This window comes from Ictidomys tridecemlineatus, chromosome 4, assembly GCF_052094955.1.
Source record: "Ictidomys tridecemlineatus isolate mIctTri1 chromosome 4, mIctTri1.hap1, whole genome shotgun sequence".
NCBI lineage: Eukaryota > Metazoa > Chordata > Mammalia > Rodentia > Sciuridae > Ictidomys > Ictidomys tridecemlineatus.
The window spans coordinates 54,320,545-54,342,807 of NC_135480.1; the positions used below are offsets into that span (position 1 = coordinate 54,320,545).

General features: G+C 37.3%; 3 pseudogenes; 2 read left to right on the top strand and 1 right to left on the bottom strand.

The window, feature by feature from the left end:
* Positions 1-1,856: 1,856 nt before the first annotated feature.
* LOC144377106 (cullin-associated NEDD8-dissociated protein 1 pseudogene) lies at positions 1,857-5,931 on the top strand (annotated as a pseudogene).
* Positions 5,932-11,239: 5,308 nt separating this feature from the next.
* On the bottom strand, positions 11,240-12,033 carry LOC144376655 (cilia- and flagella-associated protein 97 pseudogene; annotated as a pseudogene).
* Positions 12,034-16,928: 4,895 nt separating this feature from the next.
* Positions 16,929-18,115, top strand: LOC144376794 (olfactory receptor 10A3-like; annotated as a pseudogene).
* The last annotated feature ends 4,148 nt before the right edge of the window (positions 18,116-22,263 follow it).

Below are 22,263 nucleotides of genomic sequence, written 5' to 3' on the forward strand. Positions count from 1 at the left end.
CCGTTGTAGCATCACAACATATGTGCATTCATACATGTCCATTTCATTCTACCATCTTTCCTACCCCATGCCCCCTCCTCACCTCTGCCTCCCCTTTGGCTCATCAAATTCTTCCATTTTTCCTTTCAGAGAGAACATTCAGCCTTTGGTTTTTTGGGATTGGCTTACTTCACTTAGCATGATATTCTCTAACTGCACTCATTTACCTAAACATATCATAATTTTATTCTCTTTTAATGTGGAGTTATATATTAGGTATATATACCATAGTTTCTCTATGCATTCATCTATTGATGGGCATCCAGGCTGTTCCCACAGTTTAGCTATTGTGAATTGTGCTGCTATAAACATTGATGTGGCTGTGTCTCTATAATATGCTGATTTTAAGTCTTTTGGGTATAGACCTAGGAGAAGGATAGCTGGCTCAAATGGTGGTTCTATTCCAAGTTTTCTAAGGAATCTCCATACTGCTTTCCAGATTGGTTGCACCAATTTGCAGGCCCATCAGCAGTGTATGAGTGTATCTTTTCCCCCACATCCTCATCAACATTTATTGTGGTCTGTATTCAGCACACAGGGCACTTTCTGGTACAGCCACTGTTCTGTGTAGTTTACATGAATTAACCCACAAGTCTGTTTTACAGATAGGGAAATTGAATGACCAGAGGCTAAGTAGCTACCCAAGGTCTCCCGGCTGGTCACTTCTAGAGCTGTGATTTGGACTTATGAGGTCTGGCTCCAGAGTCCTTGCCCACCAATCACCAAGCAAGTGACTCCAGGAGAGCAGAGTAAAAAGGGGTGAAGTTGGAGCATGGGGTCAGTGCCTGAGATGGGTGCTGCCAATAATGGAAAGGAGCCCTGACTGGTGAATCCCAGAGGGCAGACCACATTTAGGTCCCTTGAGAATAGTGATCCTGGACCTGGAGGGCCATTCAATTGATGGAAAATCCCTTTTTTTTTTTCATATCTACTCCTACCAAAAATGAAGGTGGAGATGGATATCTGACTGTAGTTTCAAAAACCATTAAAGAGATCTCATCAACAAAAATCTGAAACCTTGTGAATAATATCTGAATATTGTGTAGTATTACTTTCAGTTGGGCATCAAAAAGCATCTACACAAGGCTTTAACTGGATTCCATATCTTGGTGTGCTGAAATTGCCTTCTCACAGCTCTTAAAAGAATGAGTTATGTAAGGCTTATTATTAAGGCAAGAACTCTACCACAGAATCACATCCACCTCTGTAAAACTTATCTCAAACAAACAAGCAAAGAAAGCCAGACACAGAATTTCTTTTTAACTCTTCTTTGTTTATTCATTGACTGTATGAACTAATTCTACTTGTGTGAGGGTTAGTGGTTTTCTTCATTGAGTGTTCTCAGTAAAAGCTGGTGATGCTGTTGAAGACATGCCTCAGTGCTCAGGGACCAGTAGGCATGACTGAAATATTTGAATCAGATGTTTTAGTTTGATGTTTTGTCAGTTTCCTTTTTATTTTGTTCAGAAAAAGTGCATCTAGGCCTGCCACCCCAGCCTAAGGAGCAAAGGAGGCGGTTTTGGCCTCTTGCCCTAGGGAGCGAGTGCGGGGGGAGTGGGAGCGAAATGGCCAAGTGGAAGTGTCTGCCTTCCTCCCGTAGAGGCGCTGCTGTAAGCCCCGCCGCCCGTGTAGGCCGCTGTCTTTAGGCCGGCCCCCTAACTCTGCTTCCCCCGGGACAGGCTCACGTCTCTTTGGGGAGGGGGCATCCTGTAGAGGCGCCTCCAGTCAGCGCCAGCGTAGCTCTGGGACCCTGGAAGAGGGAGCCGTGGCGAGAGGAGGAGCCCCAGCAGCGGCGGCAGCGGGCAGCAGCAGCCACAGCGCCAGCTGGCGGGATGGAGGCTGTCAACATGGCGAGCGCTTCATACCATAGTTCCAATTTGCTGGAAAAAATGACATCCAGCGACAAGGACTTTAGGTTTATGGCTACAAATGATTTGATGACAGAATTGCAGAAAGATTCCATCAAGTTGGATGATGATAGTGAAAGGAAAGTAGTAAAAATGATTTTGAAGTTATTGGAAGATAAAAATGGTGAGGTACAGAATTTAGCTGTCAAATGCCTTGGACCTTTAGTGAGTAAAGTGAAAGAATACCAAGTAGAGACAATTGTAGATACCCTCTGCACTAACATGCTTTCTGATAAAGAACAACTTCGGGATATTTCAAGTATTGGCCTTAAAACAGTAATTGGAGAACTTCCTCCTGCTTCCAGTGGTTCTGCATTAGCTGCTAATGTATGTAAAAAGATTACTGGACATCTTACCAGTGCAATAGCAAAACAGGAAGATGTCTCTGTTCAGCTAGAAGCCTTGGATATTATGGCTGATATGTTAAGCAGGCAAGGAGGACTTCTTGTTAATTTCCATCCTTCAATTCTGACCTGTCTACTCCCTCAGTTGACCAGCCCCAGACTTGCAGTGAGGAAAAGAACCATTATTGCTCTTGGCCATCTGGTTATGAGCTGTGGAAATATAGTTTTTGTAGATCTTATTGAACATCTGTTGTCAGAGTTGTCCAAAAATGATTCCATGTCAACAACAAGAACCTACATACAATGTATTGCTGCTATTAGCAGGCAAGCTGGCCATAGGATAGGTGAATATCTTGAAAAGATAATTCCTTTGGTGGTAAAATTTTGTAATGTAGATGATGATGAATTGAGAGAATACTGCATTCAAGCTTTTGAATCATTTGTGAGAAGATGTCCTAAGGAAGTATATCCTCATGTTTCTACTATTATAAACATTTGTCTTAAATATCTTACCTATGATCCAAATTACAATTATGATTATGAAGATGAAGATGAAAATGCTATGGATGCTGATGGTGGTGATGACGATGATCAAGGTAGTGATGATGAATACAGTGATGATGATGACATGAGTTGGAAAGTGAGGCGTGCAGCTGCCAAATGCTTGGATGCCGTAGTTAGCACAAGGCATGAAATGCTTCCAGAATTTTACAAGACTGTCTCTCCTGCACTGATATCCAGATTTAAAGAGCGTGAAGAGAATGTAAAGGCAGATGTTTTTCATGCATACCTTTCTCTTTTGAAGCAAACTCGTCCTGTACAAAGTTGGCTATGTGACCCTGATGCAATGGAACAGGGAGAAACACCTTTAACAATGCTTCAGAGTCAGGTTCCCAACATTGTTAAAGCTCTGCATAAACAGATGAAAGAAAAAAGTGTGAAGACCCGACAATGTTGTTTTAACATGTTAACTGAACTGGTAAATGTATTACCTGGGGCCCTAACACAACACATTCCTGTACTTGTACCAGGAATTATTTTCTCACTGAATGATAAATCAAGCTCATCGAATCTGAAGATTGATGCTTTGTCATGCCTATATGTAATTCTCTGTAACCACTCTCCTCAAGTCTTCCATCCTCATGTTCAGGCTTTGGTCCCTCCAGTTGTGGCTTGTGTTGGAGACCCATTTTACAAGATTACATCTGAAGCACTTCTTGTTACTCAACAGCTTGTTAAAGTAATCCGTCCTTTAGATCAGCCTTCCTCGTTTGATGCAACTCCTTACATCAAAGATCTATTTACCTGTACCATTAAGAGGTTAAAAGCAGCTGACATTGATCAGGAAGTCAAGGAAAGGGCTATTTCCTGTATGGGACAAATTATTTGCAACCTTGGAGACAATTGGGGTTCCGACTTGCCTAGTACCCTTCAGATTTTCTTGGAGAGACTCAAGAATGAAATTACCCGGTTAACTACAGTGAAGGCATTAACACTGATTGCTGGGTCACCTTTGAAGATAGATTTGAGACCTGTCCTGGGAGAAGGGGTTCCTATTCTTGCTTCATTTCTCAGGAAGAACCAGAGAGCTTTGAAACTGGGGACCCTTTCTGCCCTAGATATTCTGATTAAAAACTACAGTGACAGCCTGACAGCTGCCATGATTGATGCAGTTCTAGATGAGCTCCCACCTCTTATCAGTGAAAGTGATATGCATGTTTCACAGATGGCTATCAGTTTTCTTACTACCCTGGCAAAAGTTTATCCCTCCTCCCTCTCAAAGATAAGTGGATCTATTCTCAATGAACTCATTGGACTTGTGAGATCACCCTTGTTGCAGGGGGGAGCTCTTAGTGCCATGCTAGACTTTTTCCAAGCTCTGGTTGTCACTGGAACCAATAATTTAGGATATATGGATTTGTTGCGCATGCTGACTGGTCCAGTTTACTCTCAGAGCACAGCTCTGACTCATAAGCAGTCTTATTATTCCATTGCCAAATGTATAGCTGCCCTTACTCGAGCATGCCCTAAGGAGGGACCAGCTGTAGTAGGTCAGTTCATTCAAGATGTCAAGAACTCAAGGTCTACAGATTCCATTCTTCTCTTAGCTCTCCTTTCTCTTGGAGAAGTTGGGCATCATATTGACTTAAGTGGGCAGTTGGAACTAAAATCTGTAATATTAGAAGCTTTCTCATCTCCTAGTGAAGAAGTGAAATCAGCTGCATCCTATGCATTAGGCAGCATTAGTGTGGGCAACCTTCCTGAATATTTGCCGTTTGTTTTACAAGAAATAACCAGTCAGCCCAAAAGGCAGTATCTTCTGCTTCATTCCTTGAAAGAAATTATTAGCTCTGCATCAGTGGTGGGCCTTAAACCATATGTTGAAAATATCTGGGCCTTATTATTAAAGCACTGTGAGTGTGCAGAGGAAGGTACCAGAAATGTTGTTGCTGAATGTCTAGGAAAACTCACTCTAATTGATCCTGAAACTCTCCTTCCACAGCTTAAAGGGTATTTGATATCAGGCTCATCATATGCCCGAAGTTCAGTGGTTACAGCTGTGAAGTTTACTATTTCTGATCATCCTCAACCTATCGATCCACTATTGAAGAACTGCATAGGTGACTTCCTAAAAACTTTAGAAGACCCAGATTTGAATGTAAGAAGAGTAGCCTTGGTCACATTCAACTCAGCAGCACATAACAAACCATCATTAATAAGGGGTCTTTTGGATACTGTTCTTCCACATCTGTACAATGAAACAAAAGTTAGAAAGGAGCTTATAAGGGAGGTAGAAATGGGTCCATTTAAACACACAGTTGATGATGGTTTGGATATTAGAAAGGTGGCTTTTGAGTGTATGTATACACTTCTAGACAGTTGTCTTGATAGACTAGATATCTTTGAATTTCTAAATCATGTTGAAGATGGTTTGAAGGACCATTATGATATTAAGATGCTAACATTTTTAATGTTGGTGAGACTTTCTACCCTTTGTCCAAGTGCAGTACTACAGAGGTTGGACCGACTTGTTGAGCCATTACGTGCCACATGTACAACTAAGGTAAAGGCAAACTCAGTAAAGCAGGAGTTTGAAAAACAAGATGAATTAAAGCGATCTGCCATGAGAGCAGTAGCAGCACTGCTAACCATTCCAGAAGCAGAGAAGAGTCCACTGATGAGTGAATTCCAGTCACAGATCAGTTCTAACCCTGGGCTCGCAGCCATCTTTGAAAGTATCCAAAAAGATTCATCATCCACTAATTTGGAATCAATGGACACTGGTTAAATGCTTGTTCAATACTGGGACCATTACATTTGACCATATAATGCACTGAATTGAAAAGTTAATCATAAGACATGGAAACAGGAGTGTCTAAAAGCTTCAAAATGTTCCACTTTTTTTTTCCTTCATGGAGACAGTTTGTTCAGTTTTCTTCCATTGTTGTTTTGTAGCATTTATTTGAGAAATGTGTATTTCCATAATCCAGAGGTTGTGAAACCACTAACGTTTTAGTGGTTAGAAGCAACATTTAAAATGGAAACTAAAAGTTAGGACTTACAGAGTGTGGAGATAGGGTCCAGTATCTATTTACCCTGTAATGTTTAGGATTAAAATGTTAAAATTTTGTGACCATGAATTTCTTTGTCTTATAAATTTTTCTCATTTAAAAATCAATTCTGCAAGACAAAAAAAAACATGTTTCTTTTTCTTGTATAATTTTTTGTTTCAGCAACACAAATTGATTTTTAGCTGGCAGACAAGAATTTCCACATAAAATTTGTTGCATTTCAGAGGATTTGGCAGTTTTGAAAGGATAATAAGGTATCATTTTTAAGTATGAGTGCTGCAGGCTGCATGGCCAGGCCGCATGGGCTCTGCTGAGCTCTCAGGCACTCCTTAGTTCAGCTCCTGCCACTGCTCTCACCTTGCACCACCTGCCGCCTTCCTGCTGGGCGCCTCTGGGAGGTCACTGTCAGTGCACGCTGGCTTGCAATCCTGCAACCCGGCTGGGCACAAAACACAAGCCAGTCAAACTGAAACAAAGTTTTATTTTGTAAGAGGCTGTGTGTGTCCCGCTAACAAGCAGGTCCACACACTTGTGTCTCTAGGGGGGGGGGGCTCCACTTCCCCCGGGAACACCCTCCTACCATCCTTCCCAAAGGGGCCTAGGTGAACAGCAGGAGTCCAATTTCCATATGAATGTAATACTTTTGCAGTGGCTCCTAGCATATGAGGATTAACAATATCCCTGTTGCACACACTAATTTTGCATGAGCAAGTATACAAATATGTATTGTCTGTAAAGAAGCATGTGCAGATTATTCATAATACAAAAGTTAAAATAAGTATTACTAGTGCAATTTTCAGATATTTATTTTTGCACAGAAAACATATCTGGAGAGAGGAGTAAATTTTGAAACTTTGGTTTTCTTAATGCCAGTGTGAATTTGCAAATGTTTTCAGCAAATCAAGTCACAGGAACAATTTGCCACTTTTTTTCTATTATAGATTTTCTTACACATTTAAAATTTGAATATTTAAGTACTCAGTTTTCTTCAGTTACCCATTTGTGTGCGTGTGTTTCCACCTACAACTTCTTAAAGCTAGATCTTTCTTTCATTACTGTTGAAAGTCTGCATTCCTCAGCGGAGGATACAAATACTGTGTATGCTTTTGAATTTTATTTTTAGGAAAATTCTGAAGCCAGCTATCACAGGTTTGTTAACTAATCTTTTAGTTGGGTTAGATTTTTCCCCATCTCTTATAGAGCTAATTTACATATTGTGTTTGGTAAGTGTTGACTCCTTTTTCTCATTAGGGAATCTGTGCTGGGGGAACAAAGCTTTTGCATTATAGTTGAAATTTTTTTTAACATATCCTTCAGTGAGCTCATTTCACACTGTAGCCTCTATTCAAATTTGTGATGCTCCTGTAACAGTAAGAACTAACTTCTGAAATAAAAGACATCTCCTAATGCTGTGCAAACATAGTTTACATGTGTTGAAGGAGGCAGTTGTTGAATGACCAATTTCAAGCTGTCTGATATTTGAAAACTGCACATTTTATTTTTGAAACTGTGAATTAGAAATACTTTACTTGATGTATTACTTCCTGCTTTAACAACCAATAATGCAGTGGTTTTAATTGATAACATACTGTGGTTAAGAGCTTGATTTTTGAATGTTCCAGTGATAACACAGAAGACGTTGCTACTAGTGAGAATTTTGATTAGTACATTGACTTAAAGTTGGTTGCATTTCAAAATATGGCAGGTGAAAATCTTATACCAGAATTTGCATAAAATTGTAATAGAAATTTATTTTGAGATGTAGTATATTATGTCCTATGCATTATTGTGGTATAGATATTGTGGATATATTTAAGGTTTTGGTTACATCGTTTCACAATAAACTACAATACTGCAGGCTTTAGGACTGAATAGGTTTGTGACATGCATATAGACTGACATACATATGTTGTGTGAATGCCTTAGTTAAATGCCTAAAATTAAGGGTGTTTTTTTCGGGGTTTTTTTTGTTGTTATTTTTTACTTTATTATTATTTTTTTATTTAACTTCCAAGATGCATGTTATGGGGTTTTTTGGGTTTTGTTTTTGTTTTTGTCTTGCAAACCAGTTCATTTTTCTTCTAACATAGCTGAAATTCTTAGTACTAAAGATATATGTTTCTAGTGTTAATCTACCTATATGTACGCCAGCATAACACAGTAACAGGTATGTTCAGCATTTAAATGTTGAATTATCCTGATTAACTCCATACTTCTAGGGTAATGTGGTCCAGATGCTGAATTGGAAGTAGCAAGGTGTAGAGACCAGACATATTTTGTCATTTGTGCTGCTTACTGTAAATGGTAAGAAGTTCTGCTTCACAATTTTCCACGTGTAGGTTCCTCAGGAGATCTAAAACTTAGCAATATGAGAACAAGCTGTTTTCTGGTTTTCATGAAGACATTTAAATATTTAAATTTTAGATCTGTCTTCTATTTTTTTGAAGAAAGTTCTATGGGATTGAGTTTATTTTATCTTAAAAAAAACTAAAGCAGAAAGAAAATTTGGTATAGTAGAGCCTAACTTAAAAAGTTATTTATAAAATCAGTAGCACTGAATAACTTTTAAAATGATGGTCAGGTACTTTATTAATGATATCTGAAAGCTACTCAACCATTAGTAATTAGTGTTCTTATAAGGTACACTATGATGACTTCATCACATGTTTGAGAATTTACATGATTTTTATGTAACCATAATTGAATAACCAAATTAGTCTTTTTTCTTACACTTACTTTTGGTAAATTAAATAGTGAAAATGTTAATATGGGCATATCTAACCAGTTCTAGGGGGTATTCTGATATCTATATCTTGCTCAGCCTCAGACATGATTATATGGTCATAATTTAAGTACAAAAGGATGAATATTCAAAATCCTCAGTCATTGAAGAATTCAGTTGAGTTGTTAATTAGCCTTTTATGTTGTGTTTAAAGTCATATTACAAAATATAAAGTAATACTTTTTAATTGAAATAACATTTTCTGCCCACAATTAAATTTTATCAAAAATATAAATTGTTAAATTAATGATATTTAAAGAGTAAAGACCTTAAAAATTTCAGCAAGTAGGTTTTGGGTTCTAGCTGTACTTTGAGTTGCATCCTAATTATCAAACCATGCCCACCCCAAACTCAGACCTTTTTTTGAAATCTTAAAAATTTTCTGTAGTAACAGGACCTTTACTATTTGGAAAGTATTATTATGATAAATAGAATATCTTTATAAGTTTGGTTGCTAAAATGGAACACAATATAATTATTGGCCATAGCTACCAAAAGCTCATCAGATAAAGCTATGTTCTTTTTTTAAAAAAGCAAAGTGTAAAGTAGTAAGTTGCTTGTAACTTCTATTAATACTAGAAAAGAATTTGTGTAGACCTGTGCTGTGGCTTATGGCAAGAAGTTTTAGAAACATGTTTTTGCTCTTTGTAATTTAGAAAGTTAGCTCTGATTCCAAAATGGGATTTGTTTTTTCATCAGGCATTTAAAAAGCCAGCTTTAATTAAAACCACCAACGAGGTAATCCATATAATTGTACTTTGTTCAGCCCTGTTGTAATATCAATGTGTCAGGTTTCAGAATTTTTAGGAGATGAAGTTCTGTTTTTGGAGTCTTATTATCCTAACCTTCATACCTTTAAGTTATTATTTCAGATCTAGCATGACTTTGGCAAGTTTGTTTTGCTGAGGTCTTTGGAATGGGGGGCGGGGAAACCCTTGTATTATTTGAAATGAAATTCTTGTATTATTTGAAATGAAATGTGTGGGGAAGGTTAGGTGGCTGCAATGACCCAAGATGGAAGTGGGTTAGGCCCGGGCTCCCAGGTGGTGGTGGGGACCCAGCCTACCCTTGGCATAGGCTTCCATGCAAGTCAGAGGAGGCAGATCTGGGCCAGGGCCTGAGCTCCTCCAGGTGTCTGCTAGTTGGCAGAGGTAGTCCTGAGCTGGGCCGAGCTCCAGTGGTGTCTTCTAGTTGGTGGAGGTGGATCTGGGCTGGGGCCTGAGATCTGGAAGGGGTTTGCTGGTGGCAGGATGAACCTGGGCCTACCCTGGGCCTGGGCTCCCATGCAGGAAGGCAGAGGCTCATCAGTAGCTGAAATTCTAAAGCATTTTTTATTCTTTTCTTTCTTCTCCATTAATAAATACTAAATCACAGAAAAATATACTAACAGCATCATTTAACACACTGTTCTGACATACTTTAGAACCTGCTTATTGGCTCTTCAAACTGGTGGTGCTATTTAACTGACAAAACAAAAAAACAAATAAAAAAACCCTTGTATTTGCTCATGATACAACTGATTTGGTCTGCACTCAAATTAGTCTCAAGGAAGTAGATGTAAATCTAAAGCCCACCACCCTTGTCAGAATCATTAATACTACTCTACCTGCATGTATGAAAACACAAAAGACAAGCTTTTACATTGAACTCTCTAATATTCCCAGTGTGAGAGGATTTGGAATGGCTAAAAGAAGTTTTAAGACCTAACAGTGCACTTACACAGAAGTACTAGGTACTCCTGGTTAAATTGTGAGGATTGCCCCAGTACAAGCTTCTCTCAACTTGCTCATCAAATCTAAATCAGTTCCATCTATAAAAACAAATTTCAGGATGTTTAATAACAAAGTGTAACTCTCATAAATCAGGTTGTGACTCACCATGTGAGTTCTAAAGCAAATAGAAAACAAAGTCAAATAAGAGGTAAGCTCGTGGTTTAAAGCTTGTAAGAAAAGAAAATAACATAAAATGAGAACTGCATAGTGAATAGCTTGGATCCAACATGCAATGATACTGTCACTACTGTTTGATCAACGTGACAACCGAATCAATTTCTATGCTGAGAAAATAAACATGCATTACTACCATTTTTCTAATAAATCCACACACATTTTATATAAATTCCCACTCATAGTAAATACTGTTTTTACATTAAATTGTTGTCTTTTGACAACAATTTTTCATTGAATCACAAACAATAAATTAACTCACTGTTATATACTTTAAATTGCTGGAAAAATATTTTAGATATTAACATAGTGAAATATAGTAATATAACAAAAATATGTCAATAAAATTGGATGAATAGGGAGGGGAAGGGAAGGGGTATGGGAGCAGGAAAGATGGCGAAATGAGATGAACATCATTAACCTATATACATGTATGACTGCACATTTAGTGCGACGCTACATCATGTACAGCCAGAGAAATGAAAAGTTGTGCTGCAGTTGTGTACAATGAATCAAAATGCATTATGCTATCATATATAACTAATTAAAATAAATGAAAAAATTTAAAAAAGAAAAAGAAAAAAATTGGATGAATGATGTTTAAAGTAATAATGTTTTATAACTAAGCAGTGCACACATGGGGGTTAAGTCATAGCAATAGGCCACTGGGTGTGTCAAAAACTAATTGCTCAGTCTTACAACTGACACCATTGTTAGCACTGGATGTCCTGGAAACTTCTCTTAATAGGTTGCATTGGCCAAATGCATGTTCTTAGTCTTCTGGAGGACGGTGACCTTAGAAGGAGATGATCCCATATTACAATGGTAGTCCATTAGCTGTTCTGAGTATTTCATACCCATTGCTGGCTTCATAGTTTCAAGTTTTTTCAATAAAGCCACATTTTCTCTTTCAAACTTTTGTTGCTCCTTCTGGCTATTGAGAGCACTACAACATAACTTAAAAGGATGATCAATGGGGATTGTACTTTTGCTTTCTGACTTTTCAGCCTGCCTTGACAGTTCTTTCAAAAGTCTCTGATTTTCCTGATCAATCTGTCTCACCTCTTCTCTTGTGAAAGAGTAATTTTTCCTAGGTACTACTGAGGGTTGATCAAAGTGAAGTTTTTGTGGTCCCTTTTTCTTTAATTGCAGCAAAGCTTTTCAAAGATGATGCAGGTTCATTGTGACATGTAAGACTTTGTGGTCTAGATTACAATTGAACACTGATGACGTTGGGACAACAGCAGGCCAAAGTTTTTCTTTCACTTTCTTGGCAGCTTTCAGATACCTTGAATCAATTTTTAAAACCTCAACATCTTCATCTACCTCTTGACTCACATTTTCTTGCCTTTTAACTTTGACTTTTTGGTCATTTGGTGTATTTAACTCAAAAGATGGAACAGGGCTGATATCTGGAGTTGATAAAGCAGTTATCAGAGACATCATCTGAACAGTCTGAACTTCAAGAGGAGGAAGGCAAAGACAAAGAAGAAGAGAGAGAGGAACTAACCTTGAAATTCTTTTTACTCATGCTTGTATTTGGAGTTATTAGATGGTTTAGCTGACTTGGACCTCTTATAATGTTTGTGTCCATCATCACTGTTTTCCTGTCCATCTGTATAGTAATTCTCCTCTCCTTATTTTACAGTTTTTGGAATTCTATTTGGAATGGGCAAGTGTGTTTTAGTTCCTTTTGCAGCATCACATAATGTTTTTTTTTTTTTTTTTGATCCTGAAGAAATGGTTTGCATAATACTATTCTCTACAAAGTGTTCATCTGGAGAAATTTTTGTTTTTTTTTTTTTCATTTTCCTTCTCAGTAAGATAATATTCTCTCTCTTTTTTTGAACTCCAAACTTCAGATTTCTCTTTTTTATATCATTATTTATTCTCTCTTCAGGATTATCACTTTACTTGTCAAAAGTAATTTACTTTCATATTTCTTTACTTTTTCAAAGACACTGTCAAAGCAAGAATGGTCTATGTCACCTTCTGATGTATCTCTAAAGCAATCCATGATGGTAAAATATCTCCCAAGTGCTTATGGCTGCCTGTCTCTTGGGAGGGAAACTGAGCCCCAATGGCAGGGTAGGTGGCAGGAATGCTGCGGTGTAGAAAGTTTTTATTATTACTTTTTTATTCTTTTTCAGTTTGATTGCAAGGAATGCTGTTTCTATGAATAAGATTTTGAAATTTATTGAGATTTTCTTTTGGAAAACAGAAGTCAGATTTTGTAAAGTTTTCATAGATATTTTGGGATGAAATGTACTCTGAAGGATATAAAATGTGTTCTTTTTATCCCATGTTTAATCTCATCATTTATTAAATAAAATAATATTGGTTAAATCTTCCCATATATATTTCTTTGCTATGTATTTACTTTCTTAAACTTCAAGTATACTGGGGTACAGTCTCTATATTTGTACTATTTATGTATCAATGATATAAAAGCTCTGAATTAGAGATAAACATGAATATTATGACCTTTTATCATCTCAACATGTGTCTGACATTTTCTTCACACACTTTTCAAGGAAATGTAAAATACAGGCAAAAACATGGTGATTGTCTACATGACTATGACTTCTCACAAATCATATACCACCTGTGATACAGTCAATGGCATCTGGACATATAACATGTTGGTCCATCAGAGGGCCCTGTAGGATTGTTTGGAGTGTGAATAAGGAAAGCACACTACACACAGTGGGCCCTTCTCCTGGAGAATGACTCTAATGAGTCACTTGAGAAGGGTCCTTGGATTGGATTCTGTAAATGAAAACCCCTTCTCTTAGGTTAGTGTTATGTTTCTTACTGGACACAGATTAAAGAGAATGTATCTGTAAGTGTTATTGGTAGCCTTATTGCTCCAAGGAGGAGAGAACAGTCTTGAGAGGGATGCTTCTCCTAGAAATCAGAGAGGAGAAATAGAAAAGGAGAACATTGGTCCAGGCACATTGTCTGTAGGTTCATCCAGCCCTGTATTCTTCTGAAACACAGCACGTGGTTTTCTTCAATGCCCTAGCCACTTTATTCCAAGCCCAGAGTCCCCGATCCTCATGTATACATTGGGAGAATAATAACAATGTTTTCCTTTTACATAGAAAGTAAAGAAGGCAGAGAAGTTCAGTGATGTGCTCCAAGTCCTGTAAACCAGTCCAGATCTTTTTACTCTAGTCAAGAAGCTCTATGCATGAAATCAACTGTAATGATGCCTTCTCTCAAAAATATCAGTGGCTCTATAATTCTTATGGAAAATATGCAAGTTCGGGGCTCAGGAGCATCCAGACTTAAATCTCAGAGGCTTCAATCTTCTTGCCTTTACTTAATTCCCACCATTGCCCAAACTGTGCATTGTGTCCAGTTGAATTCTTCATCTGCCCCCTGCCTTTGCTCACACCTCCCCTGACTCCTCCCTTCTTTCCCTGTCTACAACATTCATTCACCCTCTGATTTCACAAAAATCCTACTGGGAGATGTCACATTGAAGTTGAGCCTCTGTGTACAAGGCCTTCAGTCCTCATGGACACATTGAGAACTGGCATTCCATGTTTTTCATTTTCCTTCTCAGTAAGATAATATTTTCATGTGTGTTCTCTTGAGCGTTCTTCCCTGAGGGACCAGATTCAAGTCTCTGTAGCTCTCATACAAAATATGAGAAGTTCTGTGGGAAGCATTCAAAGTTCTCTCCAGAGGGATTCTCTGGGGCACATGATTCTATTTCATAGGGGGTTAAAAATCAGTGCACTCAATCACTAAATTGCATTTACAAGCAGGTGTATTTTAATAAGTGGTGAGAGTGATGATAAAGTAGCATGTAAACGTCACAGTCAATGTCAATAGGTAAGAGAGTGCGGCTTCTACTTGTGTGACTGTTAGTGGTTTTTTTCATTGAATGTTCTCAGTAAAAGCTGGTGATGCTGTTGAAGACATGCCTCAGTGCTCAGGGACCAGTAGGCATGAATGAAATATTTGAATCAGATGTTTTAGTTTGATGTTTTGTCAGTTTCCTTTTTATTTTGTTCAGAAAAAGTGCATCTCATAATTACAATCATGAAGAATTTGGATATAATAATGAGCAAATGAAAAGAGGGAGCAGCATTTGTGGTCAATTGTGACCATATCATAGTTTTGTTTTGTTCTTTAAGTATAGGTTTTGTTTGTAATTGACACATGGTAATTGCACATATTCATGATATATTCTGTGCCATTCCAATGTATGCACACAATCTTAATGATCAGATAAATGTAATTGTCATTTCTATAACCTCAGATGTTTATCATTTTTTTGTGTGGAACATTTAAAATCCTCTTCAACAAGTTTGTGAATTGTGCAGTTAGCTGTTGTCAACTATAGTTATCATACTGGGTTTTTAAACATAATTTTATTCAAAACATGTTTTAATCAGCATTATAAATGTTTCCTGTTTTAAAATAATACTCCAAATTTTGTAAATTTTAAAACCTATCCAGTTTCTAACACCTGGAACTCAGTACACATTTCATTTATTTATTATTATAGCCATTTGAAATGAGTTTTAATTATTTTGTCCTACAAAGTATATTTTTTAATTTTAAGAAAGTTTTTGCTATTGAAAAAAACATATAATTATCATGGCTTATATAGGCTTTGGATAATATGTGTATGGTCCAACTCAGGAATGAAGCAATTTGCCTTCTGCTGTTGCTCATGCCCTACAGATCTGCACTGAAGACAACATATACCTTCAGCTCGCTGGGATTCTCTGTCCTGCCTGCTTCCTCATCTCCCTGCTGACTATCCCCTGGTTTTCAGAACATCACAGAAGACACAGTGGGCTCCATCTAGTACCATTGCCATCAGGGACCTCTGACTTGAGCAAGTATGTCCTTCCCTGTGCCTTTTTCCTCCCACTTACCAGCCCTTCCACCCACATTATTCAGTGACTGTGGTTGTCTTCTCCAGCTCCCTGTCCACATGTAATCTTTCTCTTACTTAAATTGTCTAAAGCCCTTGTTATTAATTGCAGTTTGTTTTCCAATTGTGCTCTGTACTGGCTTCCCTTCGCTTTTAGACACTATTTTTTAGAGTTTAATTTTCCTGATATATTCCATTTATTTCTTTAAAGTTATTATTTTAACATATGTAATGATCTGGGGATTGTTGGGGGCATTGTGTAGATACTAAAATGCAAACAAAATCTTTGCCTCAGGGATTATACGGTTGTGGGAATGATATTTGTATAAATGTGTATATAATGTCAATTGATAAAAATATAAAAATACATGGCAATATGTGAGGGTTGTCGAGCTAGAGAGTTTGGGGGCATAATGGGGTACTATTTTATGAAGCCTTGTGGTGAGGATCACAGTTATTTTAGGTAGTGTGCTTAGGGATTCTATTGAGATTTGGTCTATGCTGAATTCCTTATATTGCAGAGTTTAGAAAATGGTAGGTCCATCAGAGCTTGTTGAATAATTCATGAGTCCATGAGGTGCTTGATGAGACTGGGGAAGGAAAGAGAGAGAAAGGGTGGGAAAGAGTGGCAAAGAGTGGAAAGTTTGAAATTGTAGCCCCAGAATGACCAAAAAGTGGGCTTGTCCTTAAATCATAATGGTCACAAGGTTGAATCTTGGATCTTTGGGGCTAAAAATTTCACATCCCAGTAAACCCCAATAGATTTGGCCAGACATTAATAAGAAGTTAATAAGCTCAAAACCAATTTTCAAAGTCTAGAGGTGTTACCTGAAACAGGTACATTTAAAATACAACCCAACATGAATATTCTTGTGGAATATTGTCAAACCATCAATATCACATAAAGTTCTATTTGTCTTGAATGCAATGAATATTTAAGTAGATTTACATAAAATTCACTATTACTGAATTACTATAAAAATTTGGATTAGCTTTTTCCTATTTGTCTACTTTATCACATTTTATTTTCTGTAGTTTTCATTGTTATGTTTACAACAATTGAATAAAGAGAAGGATACCTGTGGTAATATGGGATTAGAACTTGTATTAGAAAATATCTATATACTTTAGGGGTATGTTTACCTTAAAACTACATAGCATACAAGTTGTAATAGAAACTTGATAGCATTTTGAACTTTTAAGACCAGATTTTTAAGAATTGTTCACTTTTACTTTATATTTGACAGATTGACTAATATTGTTAATCTTAGTATTTTGCCATTCTCCAAGTATTCCAACGTAAGTTTTTTGGAACATGGGTTCCTCTTTTTATCCTCTGCCAGAATTTCCATGATGAATGCAGACTTCTACTCTTAGCCTCTGGACTGTGACTTTATTCTTTGATCATGTCTGCAGAAACAATATAGGGTTTTGTACTGCAATGAAAACACAAAATCAAAGCTCTGTGGTTGAATACATCCTCTTGGGCTTCTCTGATTCTCCTAAACTCCAAGAGCAGATCTTTGGTGTTTTCTTGGTTATTTATCTGATGACCCTGATGGGAAATGCCATCATCATAGCTGCCATCTTGCTGGACCGGACCCTCCACATCACCATATACCTGTTCCTGCAAAATTTATCTGTGGTGGAAGTGAGTTTCAGTGCAGCCATCATGCCTGAAATGCTAGTGGTCTTGACCACTGAGAGAACTACAAGTTCTTTTGTGGGTTGTTTTGCACAGATGTATTTCATTCTTCTTTTTGGGGGGACTGAGTGTTTTCTCCTGGGGGCAATGGCTTATGACCGTTTTTGGTGCCATCTGCCATCCTCTGACATACCCCATGATTATGAACAAGAGGGTGTTTGTGAAATTAGTAATGTTCTCATGGGTCTCAGGGATCATGGTGGCTACTGTGCAGACCACATGGGTATTTAGTTTTCCCTTTTGTGGCCCCAATGAAATTAATCATATATCTTGTGAAACCCCAGCAGTGCTAAAACTGGTATGTGCAGATACCTTCTCGTTTGAAATCTATGCCTTCACAGGCACCATTTTGATTATATTGCTTCCTTTCTTGTTGATACTCTTGTCTTACCTTAGAATTCTCTTTGCCATCCTGAAGATGCCATCAACAACTGGGAGACAAAAGGGCTTTTCCACCTGTGCCTCTCATGTCACATCAGTCACCCTCTTCTATGGCACAGCCAGTATGACTTATTTACAGCCCAAATCCAGCTACTCACCAGTAACCAAGAAACTGATGTCATTTGTTTACACATTGCTCACACCCCTGCTGAATCCACTATCTACAGCCTGCGAAACCATGAGATGAAAAGGGCTTTGGTGAAATTATGGCGGAGAGCAGTGGTTTTACACAGTTTGACTTGTTGAGAAGCCATGTGAGATTTGCTCCTTCCTCAGGAAAACTCTATTTGAACTTAATAAATGATGAAAACAGATTCCATTTCTTGATATTAATGTGTTCACAGTGTTGAATTCCTTGAGTTTGAAATGTATCAGGAGATTCTTCTCTTTTAATATATGGTGTTGTCATTGTTTTTAAGGGATACTAAATTTCCTTACCACATGATACAACAGTCTAGTCATGCATTTCCCTATTATCAGCATCCAGGTCATTATCAGACTAATGTGATTAAAGGTGATGCTTCAATAAATATCTAGTTCAATAGGTTTCTTTGTATCTATGCTTTTATTTTGATGTGGTCATTTCCTCAAAGTCATTCTGTTAGAATGAATGTTATTTACACTTGTGTGTGTGTGTGTGTCTGTGTGTGTTGTGTGTGTGTTGGTTGAAATCCTATGGAAGGCCTTGCATATGCTAAGCATGTGCTCAATCACTGTGCCACATGCCCTGCACTTTTTAATATATTTTAATTGCTATTGTAGAGTTACTTCCTTGTATTCTTGTAACTAGTTCAAACTGACCTGAAGGCTCACTGAGATTCAGTAACAGCTACAGCCTCAAGAGACCAATCAATAGTGTGTGTGATTTTTTTTTTCTGGATAGAAAATCTTTTCAATGAATCAGAAAATAAATTATTATTTTCAAGCTCAAATGAGCTCTACTTCTCACAGTGGGATATACCAAAATTGTATTTCTCTTGGTGTTTTTTACATATATTTACAAAATGATGCATAGATTTTCTGGATACTCATGTGGCTATATTAATATTGTTTTCACTTATGACTATTATTTCAGAGTACTTTGAATTTTTTTCATAGGTCAAATTGCCCTCAAATTTATCTGTGAACAATAAATGATTTTTTACAATTTATTTTGGGAAAATAATATGATTAAAGAATTATTCTTATTTTCTATGGCCCTTACATCACATGACTTATGGTGTGAACTTTTCAGGGGTAATATTTTCACAGGTGTAAAATGTGGAAGTTTCATTCTTTGATGTTTTTCTATTCTCAGAGAATAGTAAGGTACCTGTTTACCAGTACCACATGTGTTTTAACACCATACTATTCTCTAAGATTATTCTTTTACCCTGAAGTAGTGTTTCTTAATTCCTGCTCCAGAAATGGTAATAAAGGTGTAAAAGATTATTCCATTGTTAAAAGACCGTTTTTAAGTTTATCAGTACTTCTGCCAAAAGTAAAAATTGGAGGTATAAAATGAATTGGATTTGCAGTAAAATAATTTCATCTGAAAATAAACACAAGTTTGAATCACATTTGAATGCTGTACAATGTTCCTTTCATGAGGGCATTTGATTGGCATTAGCAAAGTCTTTCATTGTATTTTTGTGACCTAAAGTTTCCTCATTGTTTATATAGAGAGAGTGATCAAATACTGCCTTTGAGGAAATAAAATATTCAAATGCCCAAATCTAAGTACAATGCACAACTTAAAAATACATGATTTTATTTTAATCTTTATTCTTTTTTCATTTTTTCACTTATATACTGAATTAATATGTTTATATTATGAGTGAATCAATACTTTGAGGAAAATACAGTTAACTGTAAGATCTCTTTCAGTCAGGAGATAATTTCTTCCTTTCTGATGGTTAAATAAAACTCCATTGTGTATATATATCCCATTTTCTTCACTTGTTATCTATTGATATACACCTAGACTGGTTCTACAATTTGGCTACTGTGAATTGTGCTGCTATAAACATGGGAAAGCATGTATCTAAAATATGCTGTTTGTAATTGTTTTGGATAGATACCAAGAAGTGGTATAGCTGGATATTACAGTAGTTACCTGTTTAGTTTTTGGAGGAACCTCCATACGATTTCCATAGTGCCTGTACTAATTTACTTTTCCCACCGACAGTGGATAAGGGTTCCTTTTTCTCACATCTTTGCAAACATTGTTATTTCTGTTGAGATGGAATCTCAGCATAGTTTTGATTTGCATTTCCCTTATGTGTAAAGATATTGAACACTATTCATACAATTGCCATTTATTCTTCTCTGGAGGAGAGTCTGTTAGGTTCATTTGCCCACTTACTGAATTGGTTACATGCTTAAATGGTGTTGAGTCTTTTGAGTTCTTTATATATTCTGGATATTAATCCTCTGTCAGAAGAGTTGGCAAAGATTTTTTCCTCCCATTCTGAAGGTTTCTCTTTCTGCTGTTGTTTCCTTTGTTGTGTAACGTTTTTGTTTGGTGTCATTCCTTTTCTTGAGTCTTGTCATTACTTCCTGAGCTCTAGGAGTCCTTGTTGCCTGCACCTATAGGTTAGAGTCTCTCCTATGTCCTCTTCTAGCAGTTGCATGACTTCTGGTCTTATTCCTAGGTCTTTGATCCAATTTGAATTGATTTATGTAGGGTGAGAAAGAGGGATCCAGATTGAACCTTTTACATGTGGATATTGTTTTTCAAGCACTGTTTGTTATAAAGGCTTATCATTTCTTCAACAAAGGTTTTGGGCAATTGTGTCAAGAATCAGATGAGTTTGTTTTTTTTTTTAAAAGGAATACGATGCGTGAAGCTATATGGGCTCACTTGTCTCTTCTTCTATATAAATTTGACAGAAGGACTTATTTTATGTTTCTACTCTTAATACCAACCATTAACTAATTTAACATTAACTTGAATTTTCCTCCCATTCTGAAGGTTAGCTAACTAACCTTCATTAACTTGAATCTCATGCCAGTTAGTGAGATGTATTCTTGAAATCACTTTCTGCTGGTTTTGAAGTTGACATACACAAGAAAGTGAACTTTAAAATGTAAATCTGTAATAACTATCCATTTAAATATTTTAATTGGTGTTTAGTGTCCACTCATACACTTGCTTATGTTTTCTGATGAAAATTCTGCTTTGAATTGAGTCACCTCCATCTGGCCTGGAGCTGTCAAGTCATGCCTTTTTCGCTGTCTGGTATGTTTGTAACTTGCCGTTTCAGCTGGATAATTCTTGCTGTTTCTTCACATCTCCTTAAAATGTCATCTGCTGAAGGTGGCCTTCCATGATCTGTTCTCAACTACCCATTTCATGTTATCTCCAAAACCTGGACCTTACTCCATACCCTTTTATCTTAATTTTAGTTTATGAAGCAGAACATACTTTTCTTTTCCCTAAATGTACTTTGTACTTGTTGCTGGGATAATAAACAGAGGTAGTTTCCATGTGATAGAAGGTGGGGAAGGTGAAGGCCCCATTAGCTAAGCAGGATAAAGTGCAGGTATAAGCTTGAATTTACTAATGGTATATAGTTAGTATTTATGGCACAAAATACTGCTTTTTTTTTAAAAAAAAATTCATTCTGATTGCAGACCATTTTCCTCACATCTAGAGTTTTACCTGTCCCCACCCATCCTTACCAGTGGGCAATGGAGGAGAACAGTAGAAGAAAGAAACAGCACGTAAGTTTGATGTGGGATTTGTAGTCCTATATTTATAAGTGCCTTTTTAAATAGCATGTACAGTTTGTAGATCAAAACACTCCCTCTGGTCCTTGTAGGACACTTATATCTTGAGTCTTTCTCAAGCATTTAAATGTGATCTGTGTAATGCTGGAAGTTTCATTTGATAAGTAGACAGTGAAGTCACTGATAACAGTGACTAAAAGAATCTGTCCACCACCGTGTCCCACCTGCCTAACACAGTGCCTGGGAGAGAGTTTGTACGTATCAAATACTTTCTTCATGAATAAGAAGAGAGCAGTCTGAGTTAAGATGTTAGCTTCAAGTCTTGGTGCCTTGGAGCAGGGCCTGGCATAGTCACAGCAATAATCAAGGAGAACTGGTAGCAGAGCAGTCCTCAGGAGGAAGCCCTTCCAGTGCTTCACAGCTGAGGGCTAGTTGGGGGCAGGGTTTGTTTCCTCAGCTGCCTTCCTGAGTGTCCCTGTGTTGATTTAGCCCTCTGGACATGTAAGTCTCCATAAAGAGGTCTGACCAGTCACATGCAAAGATACAGAGTATCTCTTGGGACACTGGTGTGGCCAAGTAAAGGAGATATTCCATTTTTGTGATATGAAAAATGATGTGTTTATCATGGAGTTTCCATATCTCAGAGTTAAGAGCACATTCTGGGTCTTAGAGATCCTCTAGTGTTTGATCCTCCTGTAAGATACTCACCAAGTAATTTTTTCAAACTTCTTGAACTCCTTTTGGGAGGAACTTGCATTCCTGAGGTCGCCCAGTTCACCTTTCCATGATGGGTGATGGGGCAGCTTGAGATGGAGGGGCAGCTTGAGAATTCTCTTAGAGTTGGAAGTTGGGTTGTTGTTCATAGTTTGTAGTAGACTCCTGAATTTACAGGCAATCACACATGTGAGTTCAGAAGAGC